Genomic DNA, 12,969 nt, shown 5'->3' on the forward strand with positions numbered 1-12,969 from the left:
TTTTTCTAAATGTTTTCCAATAGCTAGAGGTGCTAGAGATCATAGGGCAGTATCCCTTACCACTGGACATGCTCTTTTTATATTTCTTTCCCCCATCTCACTCTCATGTTCAATAATAAAGAAGAATCTAAAAGTTCTATGATATAATGGGGAAAAACCAAGTTCTTCTGTTGTCTAGATAATGTTATATTTATTGGGCATGTTTCCACACTCATTCAAATATTGTCATGATTTTAAATTGGCTTTTATTTTTTTCTTAATATATAGGTTCCCTTCCATTTGCAAAATTCTAAATCTACATAATTGATATTTGTTATGGTAGTAGAAGATGTAAACATTGTTTGAAGTCACTCAATTTTTATTCTAGCTTGCTACAGATTCATGTCTCACATAAATCCTTGCTTATGTAGATATCAGAAACTGATTTTTGATTTTCCTTTGTGAAGAAGATGGGCTTTGTGACACCAATCTTGATTTCTTTTTTGTTTACTCCTATGTGTAATTGAATTTGCATCTATATGTTGCTGGAAGGAAAATGGACCATAGAAATAACAGATGACAATAATTTTTCTCAAAATTTAAATAATATAAATTGATTACCATAGCAATGACTCCACACAGTACTTTAGTCAGCAATAAAGAGAAGGCTGTAAAAGGCAGCAATTTGCTGTTCTTTCATGTCAATCATGTCTAACTCTTTGCGACCTTGTTTTGGGATTTTCTTGGCAAAGATACTATACTGGTCTGCCATTTTCTTCTCCAGGTCATTTTGCAGATGAGGAAACTGAGGTAAACAGGGTTATGTGAGTTACCTAAGGTCATACTGGTAGTAAGTATCTGGGACCAGAGTTGAATTTATGAAGACGTGTCTTCCTTACTCCAGGCTTTGCTGTCTATCTACCATAGCACCTAGCTCCTCATTACAGTACCAATAACTTATAATAAAAACTTTTTTGTAAAGAAGGATAAATAACTATTATAGGCAAGTATTCTCTCATAAATCAGAAAGAGGAAGTTGAAGTTAAACAAAGATTCTTTGTTAATACTAATCATCTTTTTTTTAGATGCCAGTGTTTTTGATCATTCAGATCTGGGACATTGCACAGAATTTTGGAAGAAATTTTTTTTACTTAGAATTTGGATTTTCTAGTCACACAGAAAAGACTAATTACTTGAAAAAGATCTAATGGGCAAAGTTCAATATGTACTTGATTGTTGGGTATGAATTCCACTAATTTTAATATATGTTTCAAATACCTTTTTTGATACATATGTATATCTACATATATACATATACACATACACATACATATACATATGCATGTGGATTGTGGATTTTGGTCTATAAAGAATGCATTTAATATTTCCGCTTTTCTGAATTAGTAAAATTTTTAGGCTCCAAAACATGGTAATTTTTGTGAAGCTGTCATGTTCAGGTGAATATAATAGATACTCTTTTCTGTTCCCATTCAGTATTTTGTATAGGTGTAACATTCTTTTTTTTCTAAAGTTCTCTTTATTTACTTAACTTTTTCCCATATTTAGTCTTATGTTTAGATTTATCTAGATCTGAGAGGGGTGAATTAAAGCCCTACAATAATATAGTTTTATTTTTTATTTCTTCCTATAACATTTAACGTTTCCTTCCAACATTTAGATGTTTTGCATTTTAGTGTATCTCCATATATATTGTAGTAGTGATATTAATTAGTTATCTATGAAAACTTTTATCAAAATATATTTTCCCTGATTATCTCTTTTCATTGGGTATGTTTCTGCTTTTCCTTTTGTAGTATCCTGGATTGCTATCCATTTTTTTTTTTTTACTTCATCAGAAGCATGGTAGATTCTGCTCCAGTCCTATGTATTTGTCTTTCTGTTCCAACTGTGTCTCTTTTAAACAAAATATCATTGGATTCTTGTATTTAATTCATTCTGCAATTCTATTAACTTTAGTGGGTGAGTTCATTCCATTTATTTTCAGTTATGATTGATTTACTCCATTTCCCACTATCATTTATCTATTCTATTTATCCTTCTCTCTTTTTACTCTATCCCTCTTCAAAAATCTATTTTGCCTCTGATCACTTCATCCCTTAACATTTTCTCCCTTTTTATCATCTCCCTTTCAATTAACCACTTCCCATACTACTTCACTGTTCAGTAAGATGTTCCCTTTCCAACTGTGTGTCTGTTATCTATATCTATAGTTTCCTTCCTTTGAACCATTTCAGATGAGTGTGATGTTCAATCATTGCTTCCTCCCTGCATTGCTTTTCCCCTCCTATTATGAAAGTTCTTCCTTGTGTGCCTTTTTTATGTGAGATAATTTCTCCATCTTTTTTTCCCTTCCAACTTTTTCAAGTGCATTTTTCTCACTCCTCTAATTTTCTTTTGAGATCATCCGCTTATAGTAGACATATCAATGCGTTCTAAGTATTTTTTTTTTTCCTAATCGACCTAACAAAAATAAAGTACATAGGGGTTACATATAGTAGCTTCCCATATAGGAATATGAACAGTTTAACTTTATCAAGTACCTTATAATTTCTCAATCATGTTTTTCTTTTTTATACTTGTCTTATATCATTTGTCAAATTTTATTTTCATGTGTAATTTATTCATAAAGAATGCTTGGAAGTCTTCTACTTCATTAAAAATCCATTTCCCCCATCCCTATAATTATATTAAGTTTTATTGAGTCCTTTTTCATTGTAATCTTTTGACTTCTGGAATATGATATTCCCAAACCTCCACTCGTTTATCCTGATAGCAGTTAAATTTTGTGTGACCTTGACTATTACCCTACCATGTTTAGAGAGTTCTTCAGACTTCTTTTTTGTTTGGTTGGTTTTTGTTTGTTTTTAGTGGGGCAATGAGGGTTAAGGGACTTGCCCAGGGACACACAACTAGTAAGTGTCAAGTTTCTGAGGCCAGATTTGAACTCAGGTACTCCTGAATCCAGGGCCAGTGCTTTATCCACTGTGCCACCTAGCTGCCCCCTTCAGACTTCTTTCAGTATTTTCTCCTTGACCTGTGAGCTCTGGAATTTGGCTATAATATTTCTTGATATTTTAATTTGGGGATCAATTTCAGGAGGGGATTGCTGAATTCTTTTAATTTCTATTTTGGCTTAGTAGTTTATTTTTATAATTTCTTGAAATATATGTAGGCTCTCTTTTGTATCATTGCTTTTGAATGTTCCAATCATTATTATGTTTTTTGATGTGCTTTATGTCAATTTTTTTCTTATACTATATTTCCCATTATATACTTTTTCAATGTTTTGGCTTTCTTTTATTATTTCTTGATGTCTCATGTAGTCACTAGCTTCCATATGTCTAATTGTAATTTTTAAGGAATTATTTTCTTCATTTAGGATTGGACTGCTTTTGCATTCTGATTTGATAATTCTGATTTTGAAAGAACTTTTTTACAGTATTTTTGTGTTTTTTATGCAGCTCTCAATTCTCTTTCCTTATTATTTTGTATTGCTTATTTCTTTTTCCAAGGCTTACTCTACTGATCTAATTTAATTTTTAAATCTGAATTTTGCTCCACTTTTTTCATTTTTTAGATCCTTTATGAATTTTTTGTTTGCTTTTGGTCCATATTCACTTTTATTTAAGGCTTGTTGGGAGAGTTTGGTATGATTTCACTCCATCATCTTTAAGTACTGGATATCTGTCCTATAGATCTTTTCATCTCTATGTATTTACTGGATAGGCAATAGAGATGGCAATGACTTGGGTCCAAAATTGAACAGAAAGACAAGAGTTTGCATGATTACCTTCAGAAAATTTCAAAGCTTATTTTCTATCTTTAAGCTTCTCATAGAAGCAAAGGAACACCCTTTAATAGGTAATGTTCTACCATTGTTGCTAAATTTCAATTAGATATGACATATGTCTAACTACGAAGAATTTAATAAATGAATATAACACAAAGGCTAATGAATTGGAAAACAATGAAGAATAGAAACAGATTAAAACATAGAATGAGTAAAGTACTCTAAACAACAGCAGTAAAGATATTACCAAGGAAGTATATTATAGAAAGAGGAGATAAGTTAAATATGTGGTAAGAAGAAGGAATGACAGCTGTACAGCTAGATTTTTTTCCACTTGCACACCTTAATTTCAAAGGAAAGAGGAAGATCTGCAATGATTTAGGTCAATACCCTGTCATATGCCAAGGCATTGTATGATAGAACATGGATAAAACTGGCACAGGATACATATTAATGGGTTATACTCTTTGTTCTTAAAAACAATACACAGATGATTGTTGTTATATGGTTATTCAAGTTAGTGCTTATAAGTGATTTAATAGACAAGTAAGGTATGAAAATCGACATTTCCAAGGATTGGATGCTTGGGTGCATTCATTGGAATAAGGTAGAAAAGAATTAAAGAGGGAATAAAAAAGAATAACATTTATATGTTTTAAATGCTTTTTTAGAATTTTATTTTCCCCAATTACATGTAAAAACAATATTTAGTATCCATTTAAAAAACTTTGTATTCCTTATTATTATTATTATTATTATTAATTTCTACTTTGCAGGGCAATGAGGGTTAGTGACTTGCCCAATGTCACACAGCTAGTAAGTGTCAAGTGTTTGAGGCCAGATTTGAATGCAGGTCCTCCTGAATCCCAGGCTGGTGCTTTATCCAGTGCTATCACCTAGCTGCTTCTCCAAATTATTTTCCTTCCCCTCTCCCAAACCATTCCTCCTTTAAGAATGTAACCACTTCAATATGTTATATATATGTAGTTCTGCAAAACATCTCCATGTTAGTCAGGTTGTGAAAGAAAACAGAAAAAACAAAACCTCAAGGAAAATAAAGTTAAAAAAAAACTTAAATCTGCATTCAGGAACCATCACTTCTTTCTCTGGGGTTGGATAGCATTTTTCATTATAAGTCATTTAGAGTTGTCTTGGATCATTGTATTGCTGAGAATAGTCAAGTCATTCACAGCTGATCATATTATCATACTCTTTTTTATTTTTACACAGTACATTTCACTTTGCATCAGCTCATGTAGGCCTTTCCAGGTTTTTCTGAGAACATCCTGCACATCATTTCTTAGAGCACAATAGTATTCCATCATAATCACATGCCACAATTTGTTCAGCTTTTCCCAAATTGTTGGGCATCTCCTCAATTTCCAATTCTTTGCACCAGAAAAATTTTCTATATAACATAAAATAACAAAACATTATATATATATATATATCCTTTGGCATGTTATTTTTTAAATACCTTTTTATCTTTTTTCATCTTTTTTTAACATCTCTTTCTAGATACTGACCTAGTAGTGGTATTCCTAGGTCAAAGAGCATGCATGGTTTATAGTCCTTTGGCCATAGTTACAAATTACAGAATTTTTGAATCAGTTTGAAGTGCCACCAATATTGCATTAGTGTCGGATTTCCCCCACATCACCTTCAACATCTGACATTTTCCTCTGCTGTCCTATTATCTAATTCCATAGGTATGAGGTGGTACACCAGAATTGTTTTGACTTGCATCTTTACAATCAATAGTGAGTTAGAGCACTTTTTTATATGGCTATAGATAGCTTTGATTATTTCATCTGAAAACTGTTACTTTTTTTTTTTTTTTTTGGTGAGGCATTTGGGGTTAAGTGACTTGCCCAGGGTCACACAGCTAACAAGTGTCAAGTTTCTGAGGCTGGATTTGAACTCACTTCCTCCTGAATCCAGGGCTGGTGCTTTATCCACTGAGCCACCTAGCTGCCCCAAAAACTGTTAATCTTTTGATCATTTATCATTTGTAGATGGCTCTTAATTTATTAAATTTGACTCAGATTTTTTTTTTTGGCGGGACAATGAGGGTTAAGTGACTTGCCCAGGGTCACACAGCTGTAAGTGTCAAGTGTCTGAGGCCGGATTTTAACTCAGGTTCTCCTGAATCCAGGGATGGTGCTTTATCCACTGCACTACCTAGCTGCCTCCTTAGCCTCAGATTTTTATGTTTGAGAAATGAACTTTATCAGACAAACTTCAAATTTTTTTCACACTTACTATTTCTAACTGTATTTCCCTTCATCCTATTCCCTCCTCAAGCCATTCACTCTATTCTCTATCTTCTTTCACTGTGCCCTCTGTCTAATTATCTTCCATCCAGATGCCTTAATAATGAGAAAGTACTTATGAGTTACATGTATCATCTTCATATGTAGGAATTTAAACAGTTTAACATTTTAATATCCTTTGTGATTTCTTTTTCCTGTTTTACTTTTTAGGCTTCATTTAAGTCTTATATTTGAAAGTCACATTTGTTATTCAACTCAAGGCATTTTCATCAAGAATGCCTGAAAGTCCTCTCTTTCACTAAATGGCCAATTTTTCTTCTGAAAGATACAATTAGTTTTGCCAGGTCCATGATTCTTGGTTGTAATCCCAGTTCTGTTGCTTTCCAGAATATCATATTCCAAGCCCTCAGATCCTTTAATGTAGAAGCTGATAAATGTTATGTTTTCTTAACTGTGGCTCCACAATATTGGAACTATTTCTTTCTGGTGGCTTGCAGTATTATCCTCTTGACTTGGAAGCTCTTGAACTTGGCTATAGCATTCCTGGAAGTTTTTATTTTAGCATCTCTTTCAGGAGGTGATTTTTCTGGATTCATTCAATTTCTATTTTATCCTCTGATTCTAGAATATCAAGGCAGTTTTCCCTGACAATTTCTTGGAAGATATCTAGTGTCTCTCTGTCTGTCTGTCCCATTAATCAATGGCTTTCAGGTAGTCCAATGATTTTAAAATTATATCTCTTGTATTTATTTTCCAGGACAGTTTTATTTTCCAATGAGATATTTCACATTGCTTTCTATTTTTTTCATTCTTTTGGTTTCATTTTACTGTTTCTTGATTGTGCATGAAGTTATTAACCTCGATTTATTCATTCCTAAAATTTAAGGACTTATTTTCTTCAGTGAGTTTTTGTATCTCCTTTTCCATTTGGCCACTTTAGCTTTTCAAGGCATTCTTATCCTCATTGGATTTTTGTACCTCTTTTACCATTTGGTCTAGTCTATTTTTTGGGGGGGTGAGCCAATTGGTGTTAAGTAACTTGGCCAGGGTCACACAGCTAGTAAGTGTTTAGTGTCTAAGGCCAGATTTGAACTCAGGTCCTCCCGACACCAGGACCAGTGCTTTATTCACTGTGCCACCTAGATGCCCCTAATATACTTCTTTTTTTTGTGAGACAATTGGGGTTAAGTGACTTGCCCAGGGTCATACATCTAGTAAGTGTCAAGTGTCTTAGGCTGTATTTGAACTCAAGTCCACATGAATCCAGGGCCAGTGCTTTATCCACTGTGCCACCTAGCTGTCCCTAGTCTATTTTTAAGATGTTATTTTCTTCAATTTTTTTTGTCTCCTTTACCGTGCTATTGACTTTTCTCATAATTTTCTTGCATCATTCTCATTTCTTTTCCCATTTTTCCTCTACCTCTCTTACTTTATTTTCAAAGTCCTTTCTGAGAATTTCTGTGGCGTGAGAACAATTCATATTTTTCTTGGAAGCTTTGGATGGAGGAGCTTTGACTTTGTTATCTTTTTCTCAGTGTGTATTTCTACCTTCCTTTTCATCATAGTATTTTTTATGGTCATATTTTTTTTTTCTGTTTGCTCATTTTCCCACCCTATTTTTTGACTTTTAATTTTTTGTTAAAGTGTGGCCCTGCTTCCAGGGTGTAGGATGTACTCTCAAATTTCAGGGGACATGTGCAACTGTTTTCAGAGATACTTCTAGGGATTTGTAAGTTTTCAGTTCTTCCAAGGTAGTATGATATAAGGAGGAGTATCTTTACTACAATCCTTGCCTGTGCTCTTCTCTGCAAACAACAACTCTGCTTTTCTTCCCTGGAGTAAGAGGAGTATCCAGCTTTACTGTGCCTGCAAGCTGCGGTATGCTAATGCCCCTCCCTGCTTCTGGATCACCACCCCAGGTTATCAGCTGGATCCTGTTATGGGCAAAACAACAGACTCCTACCTCAGTGCTAGCAAAAAGACCCCTTTAATCTCCTGGATGATTTTTTGACCCCCTTACCTTCTATGGACTGAGTTCCAAAAGCAGTTGCTACTGCTCCTACTGCAGATTCAGAGGCTCCTGATGCATACTTCTGGTTTGCTGGGGCTGGGTCTGTGCTGGTACAGTATCTTTTGGACTGTACTCCACTCTGACCCTGATATGATAGAAATTTCCTGTGCATTTTCTAAGTTGTCTTTGCGCAGAAAATTATTTCACTCTGTCCTCTTGTGGGTTCTGATGTTCCAGGAATTGTCTTATGGTATTATTTGAAGGTATTTGGAGGGGTCTTGGGGGGAGCTCAGGTAAATCACTACCTTTCCTCTGCCATCTTGTCTCCACACCACAGAACAACTGATTTTTTTTTTTTGTGAGGCAATTGGGGTTAAGCGACTTGCCCAGGGTCACACAGCTAGTAAGTGTTAAGTGTCTGAGGCCGGACTTGAACTCAGGTACTCCTGACTCTAGGGCCGGTGCTCTATCCACTGTGCCACCTAGCAGCCCCACAACTGATTTCTATTGAGAATTCATGCAGTGTACATCAGGTTACATTAGATAACATGCAAGCCTCTTCTAATTTTAGAATTTTAGGATTATCTGAGAGGAATCAAGATCCAGAATGAAGAAATACTCTATGAAGTATTAAAGCTATTTTCAAAGTCGTAATCAACATATTTGGGTAGAATTTAAGAATACATAAAAGAGCCAAGCCAATTTCCATAATTTGGATAGCCTTGATCCTTCTAATTTTAAAACTCTTCACACTGATCTCTCTTGACAGTGACATGATGAAAGGTTAGCTTTATATACAGAAGTCTCTCAGTTTAAATATTGATTCTGACAGATATTTGTTGTGTCATGTTGTAAGCAACTCTTTAAAAAGTCTTTTATGAAACTTTCTAAGTTTCTGAAGAGGTATAGAACTTTACTAGTAGAGAGAATTTCCTAATCAGTATCTATCAATATAGAAATACAGGTACAGTTCTTATAGCCCCCCCTCTCTCTATCTACTTTATAACAAATAAAATCAAAAAGTTGTTTCTCCCCCCACCCCCAGAGTCATAGAAGGGAGAGAGAGATATTCAGATTTCAATTTAAGAGTCTTCATCCTGTCATTTATATAGAAAAGCACTTAATGTCAGCAAAATAGAATTAAGGAAGATTTTAAGGGTAGAAGTGATCTGGAAAGAGACTGGCTCAAGTAATCAAAATATAGAAGTCTCTATTCCTACATACCTTTATCCAAATGTTTTCCTTTAACTCTTGACACATTGTTAAATTATTTGTTAATTCAAGTATTACTAAACCACCTTGCCATGCTCTAAAATCTTTCCCCACAATGGACTTGTGTTTGAAGAATTCATCTGATTTCTTCTGCTTCTAAGCATGTACCAGTTATAGATCCATATGGTCAGTCACATCTTAGTGTTTCCATACACATGAAAATTTAGCCATTTTTAATTATTCTTTAGTTCAAATCTTCCTCGCAATTGCAATATTTGATGGGATAAGCTTTATCAAGAACAAAACAAAACTTGGATTCTCTGGCAGAATTGCAGATTTCATATTGATAAACTTAATAGGAAATGGTTTGTTTTTGTTTTTGTTTTTTGCAGGGCAGTATGGGTTAAGTGACTTGCCCAGGGTCACACAGCTAGTAAGTGTCAAGTGTCTGAGGCCAGATTTAAACTCAGGTCCTACTGAATCCAGGGCACGTGCTTCATCCACTGTGCCAACTAGCTGCCCCCCCACCCATATAGGAAAGTTTGAAAAGTCATTTTCATAGGTTTTTATAGCTTAAATATATATTTAGGGATAACTTAGTCCAACTTTATTACTTGAAAAATGAGGAAACTAAGTCCTGAAAAGTTTGGCACTTGTCAAAACTCACAGAACAATAAAGTAATGGAGCTATGTTTGAACAAAATTTGTCTGAGTCCAAGTCCAAGATACTTTTCCTGCCCTGTATCACACTTTTTTAAAACTTCTGTTTTATTTTACTAAGAGAAAAATGAGAGGGGTATTTCTAAGAGGAAAATTGTCTGTTATATATTCAGTTTTTCTTCTTAGAATGTCTTGTCACATTCTATTTTATTGATTTTTCTAACTCTAATGAACAACTAAATAAAATACATCAATATTAATGGAGTTGAGGATTCTTCCTGTTTATAAATTTGTTCAGGATTTAAACTAACCCATTTAAATGGTTGGTAGTTATATTTTAGTGTATTACAAGCCAAAAAATAATTCCAAGATTGATACACCTCTCCTGATTACCTCCTTGACAAAATGGTTTCTTTTCCTGTTTAATTTTTTTGTTAATAGTTCACAAATAATTTTCTTGAGATACAGAGGTATAAAGTAGTCATGGGGAAAATCACAGAAATTATTTTGGCATTTTGAAACTCACGTTTTTTTTTTTTAATTTTTCCTCAACTTGGTGTCTACTTCATATTTATGGGTTTTAGAATTTTAAGGAGTATTTGAACCTCCTTCCAATGTGTGTTTATTTCAATAACAGCAATTAAAAAGCTATTCTCTGAACTATATGATATTATATACTTTTAGGTAATGCCATGATGCCTGATAGAAACAAATATGAAGCAAAGATTGATTAATAATTGTTTTTGAAACAATATTTTATTCCCCTTTTTGTCTCTTTGGATTTTCTTCTAAATTTAGAAAGTGTAGGATATTCTCTCTTATTTGAAATTCATGTATAATTTTTAAACCTTTTGATTTTTGCTGCCTCTTTCTACAGTGATTTAAAATTTAACATGGCATTAAAAACTTGAATTGAACAAAAAATCCATTAAAAAATTCCCTTAAAGTTTAAATGAACCATTTGATAAATGTTTTACACATAAAAAGACATCCATGTAGACAGCAAAGAATAGTAGGGAAAAGTCTGATCTTCCAATCTGGAAAACCTAGTTTCAAAGAATTATACATTTCCCTCCATCCTGGTTTCTTATCCATTCCTTTTATTTTTTATTCTACCCCCTATTTAGGAGTTTGTTTTGCTTGAGATGATTAATCTTCTAATATAGGCAGAGACGAGGCAGAAAGTAACTCCCTAAACCAATTTTCCCTTATTCCACCCTTTTCCTTCTTTCCCTACTCTCATGTTGCCCTGAATGATACATATTTATGTATCCATCTGTGTGTATATTCTTATTTCCTTTGACCAGATCAGATCAGATCAGTAAAAAGCAAGTGTCATCCACTCTCATTCAATCCTTCTTCTTTGTCTGCATAGACTATTAGAGTTCCCTTATTATATATTATCACCTTTCCTATCTTTCCTCTCCCTCCATTTACCAAAGTATTTCTCTTCCCCTCCTTTTCTACTATTCTTTTAATATCATCAAACCCTAACAACACCCCCCAACCCCCTTGTTCTTTATCTAATTAGACTCACTCTCTTCTGGGAAAGATTTAAAGCAAAGGGAGAAGGAGATGGCAGAGAATAAGATGGATAAATAGTGTCATGGAAGGAATGAACATGACTTGGACCAACTTTGGAGATAGTGGAGGACAGAAGGGCATTGTATGCTATGATCCATGAAGTCATGAAAAATCAGATACAACTGAATGACTGAACAACAGATGACTGCTGATAATGATAGAGTTTTGAGGGGATAATATAGGAATAATGTTATATGAGAACATAATTATTTATCTTTATTTAGTCTGATATAATAATATTAGGTAATTGTAATAGCTAACATTCATATAGAGTTTACTATATGCCAGGTAATGTACTAAGGACTTTATGAACTGTATTTCATTTGATCCTCACAACAACCCCAGGGGGTAGGAGTTGTTATTGTCCCTTTTTATAGAAGAGGAAACTGAGACAAATAAATAGAGACAACCAGGGACACCAAGCTAGAAAATGTACAAGGTCAGATTTGAACTCAGGCCGTCCTGATTCCACATCTTTTACACTATCCACTGAACTGGGTTGCATACTCAGTTTTACATTTTTTATGTTGCTTTTGACTCTTGTGCTTAAATTTCCAATAATGTATATAGCTCTAAACTTTTTTGGCTAGAATTATTTTCCATCCTGTATTTTATTAAAGATCATTTTCTAGGCAGCTAGGTGGCACAGTGGATAAAGCACTGGCATTGGATTCAGGAGGACCTGAGTTCAAATCCAGGCTCAGACTCTTGACACTTAAGTAGCTGTGTGACCCTGGGCAAGTCACTTAACCCTCATTGCCCGGAAAAAAAAAAGAAAGAAAAGAAAAAGATTATTTTCCCATGTAAAATTGTACACATATTTTCCATGTACATTTTTCTTGGTTGTAAGTTTAGATATTTGGTCTTATAGAATATCATATACCAAGCTCCCCATTCCTTTCTTGTGGTGGGTGTTAAATTATGTGTGATCTTGCCTGGTCCTTCTCAATGCTTAAATTCTTTATGTTTTGCTCTTTTATTATTTTTATATGTAATGTAATGTTAATATGTAATATATAATATTTTGGTTATAATGTTCTTGGTGCTTTTCATTTTGCAGTTACATTCAAAAGACAATTAGTGGGGGGGGGCAGCTAGGTGGCACAGTAGATAGAGCACCAGCCCTGGATTCAGGAGGACCTGAGTTCAAATTCAGCTTCAGACACTTAACACTTACCAGCTGTGTGACGTTGGGCAAGTCACTTAACCCTCATTGCCCCATAAAAAAAAGACAACTAGTGGGTTCTTTCAATTTCTACTTTGTCCTTTATTCTTTGAAATTTGGGAAGTTTTCTTTAATCATTTCTTGATTGTTTTTCTTTTCTTCTTCTTTTATACATTGCTTTAAGATAGTCCAGTGATTCTTATGATATTTTGTTGTTTTTGTTATAACATATATATTCTTTCTTTTCTTTTTCTTTTCAGACTTTGGATTATTT

The 12,969-nt window shown here is 33.9% G+C and overlaps 2 protein-coding genes across 2 annotated transcripts in view; both read left to right on the plus strand.

Moving 5' to 3' along the window:
- The window catches only part of DPP10 (dipeptidyl peptidase like 10), an 883,075-nt gene that overhangs the window by 129,948 nt on the left and 740,158 nt on the right, over positions 1 to 12,969 (plus strand).
- Positions 1 to 12,969, plus strand: part of LOC122746113 (40S ribosomal protein S20-like) — a 75,615-nt gene that overhangs the window by 735 nt on the left and 61,911 nt on the right.

The sequence above is a fragment of the Dromiciops gliroides genome, chromosome 3 (assembly GCF_019393635.1).
Source record: "Dromiciops gliroides isolate mDroGli1 chromosome 3, mDroGli1.pri, whole genome shotgun sequence".
In the NCBI taxonomy this organism is placed as follows: Eukaryota; Metazoa; Chordata; class Mammalia; order Microbiotheria; family Microbiotheriidae; genus Dromiciops; species Dromiciops gliroides.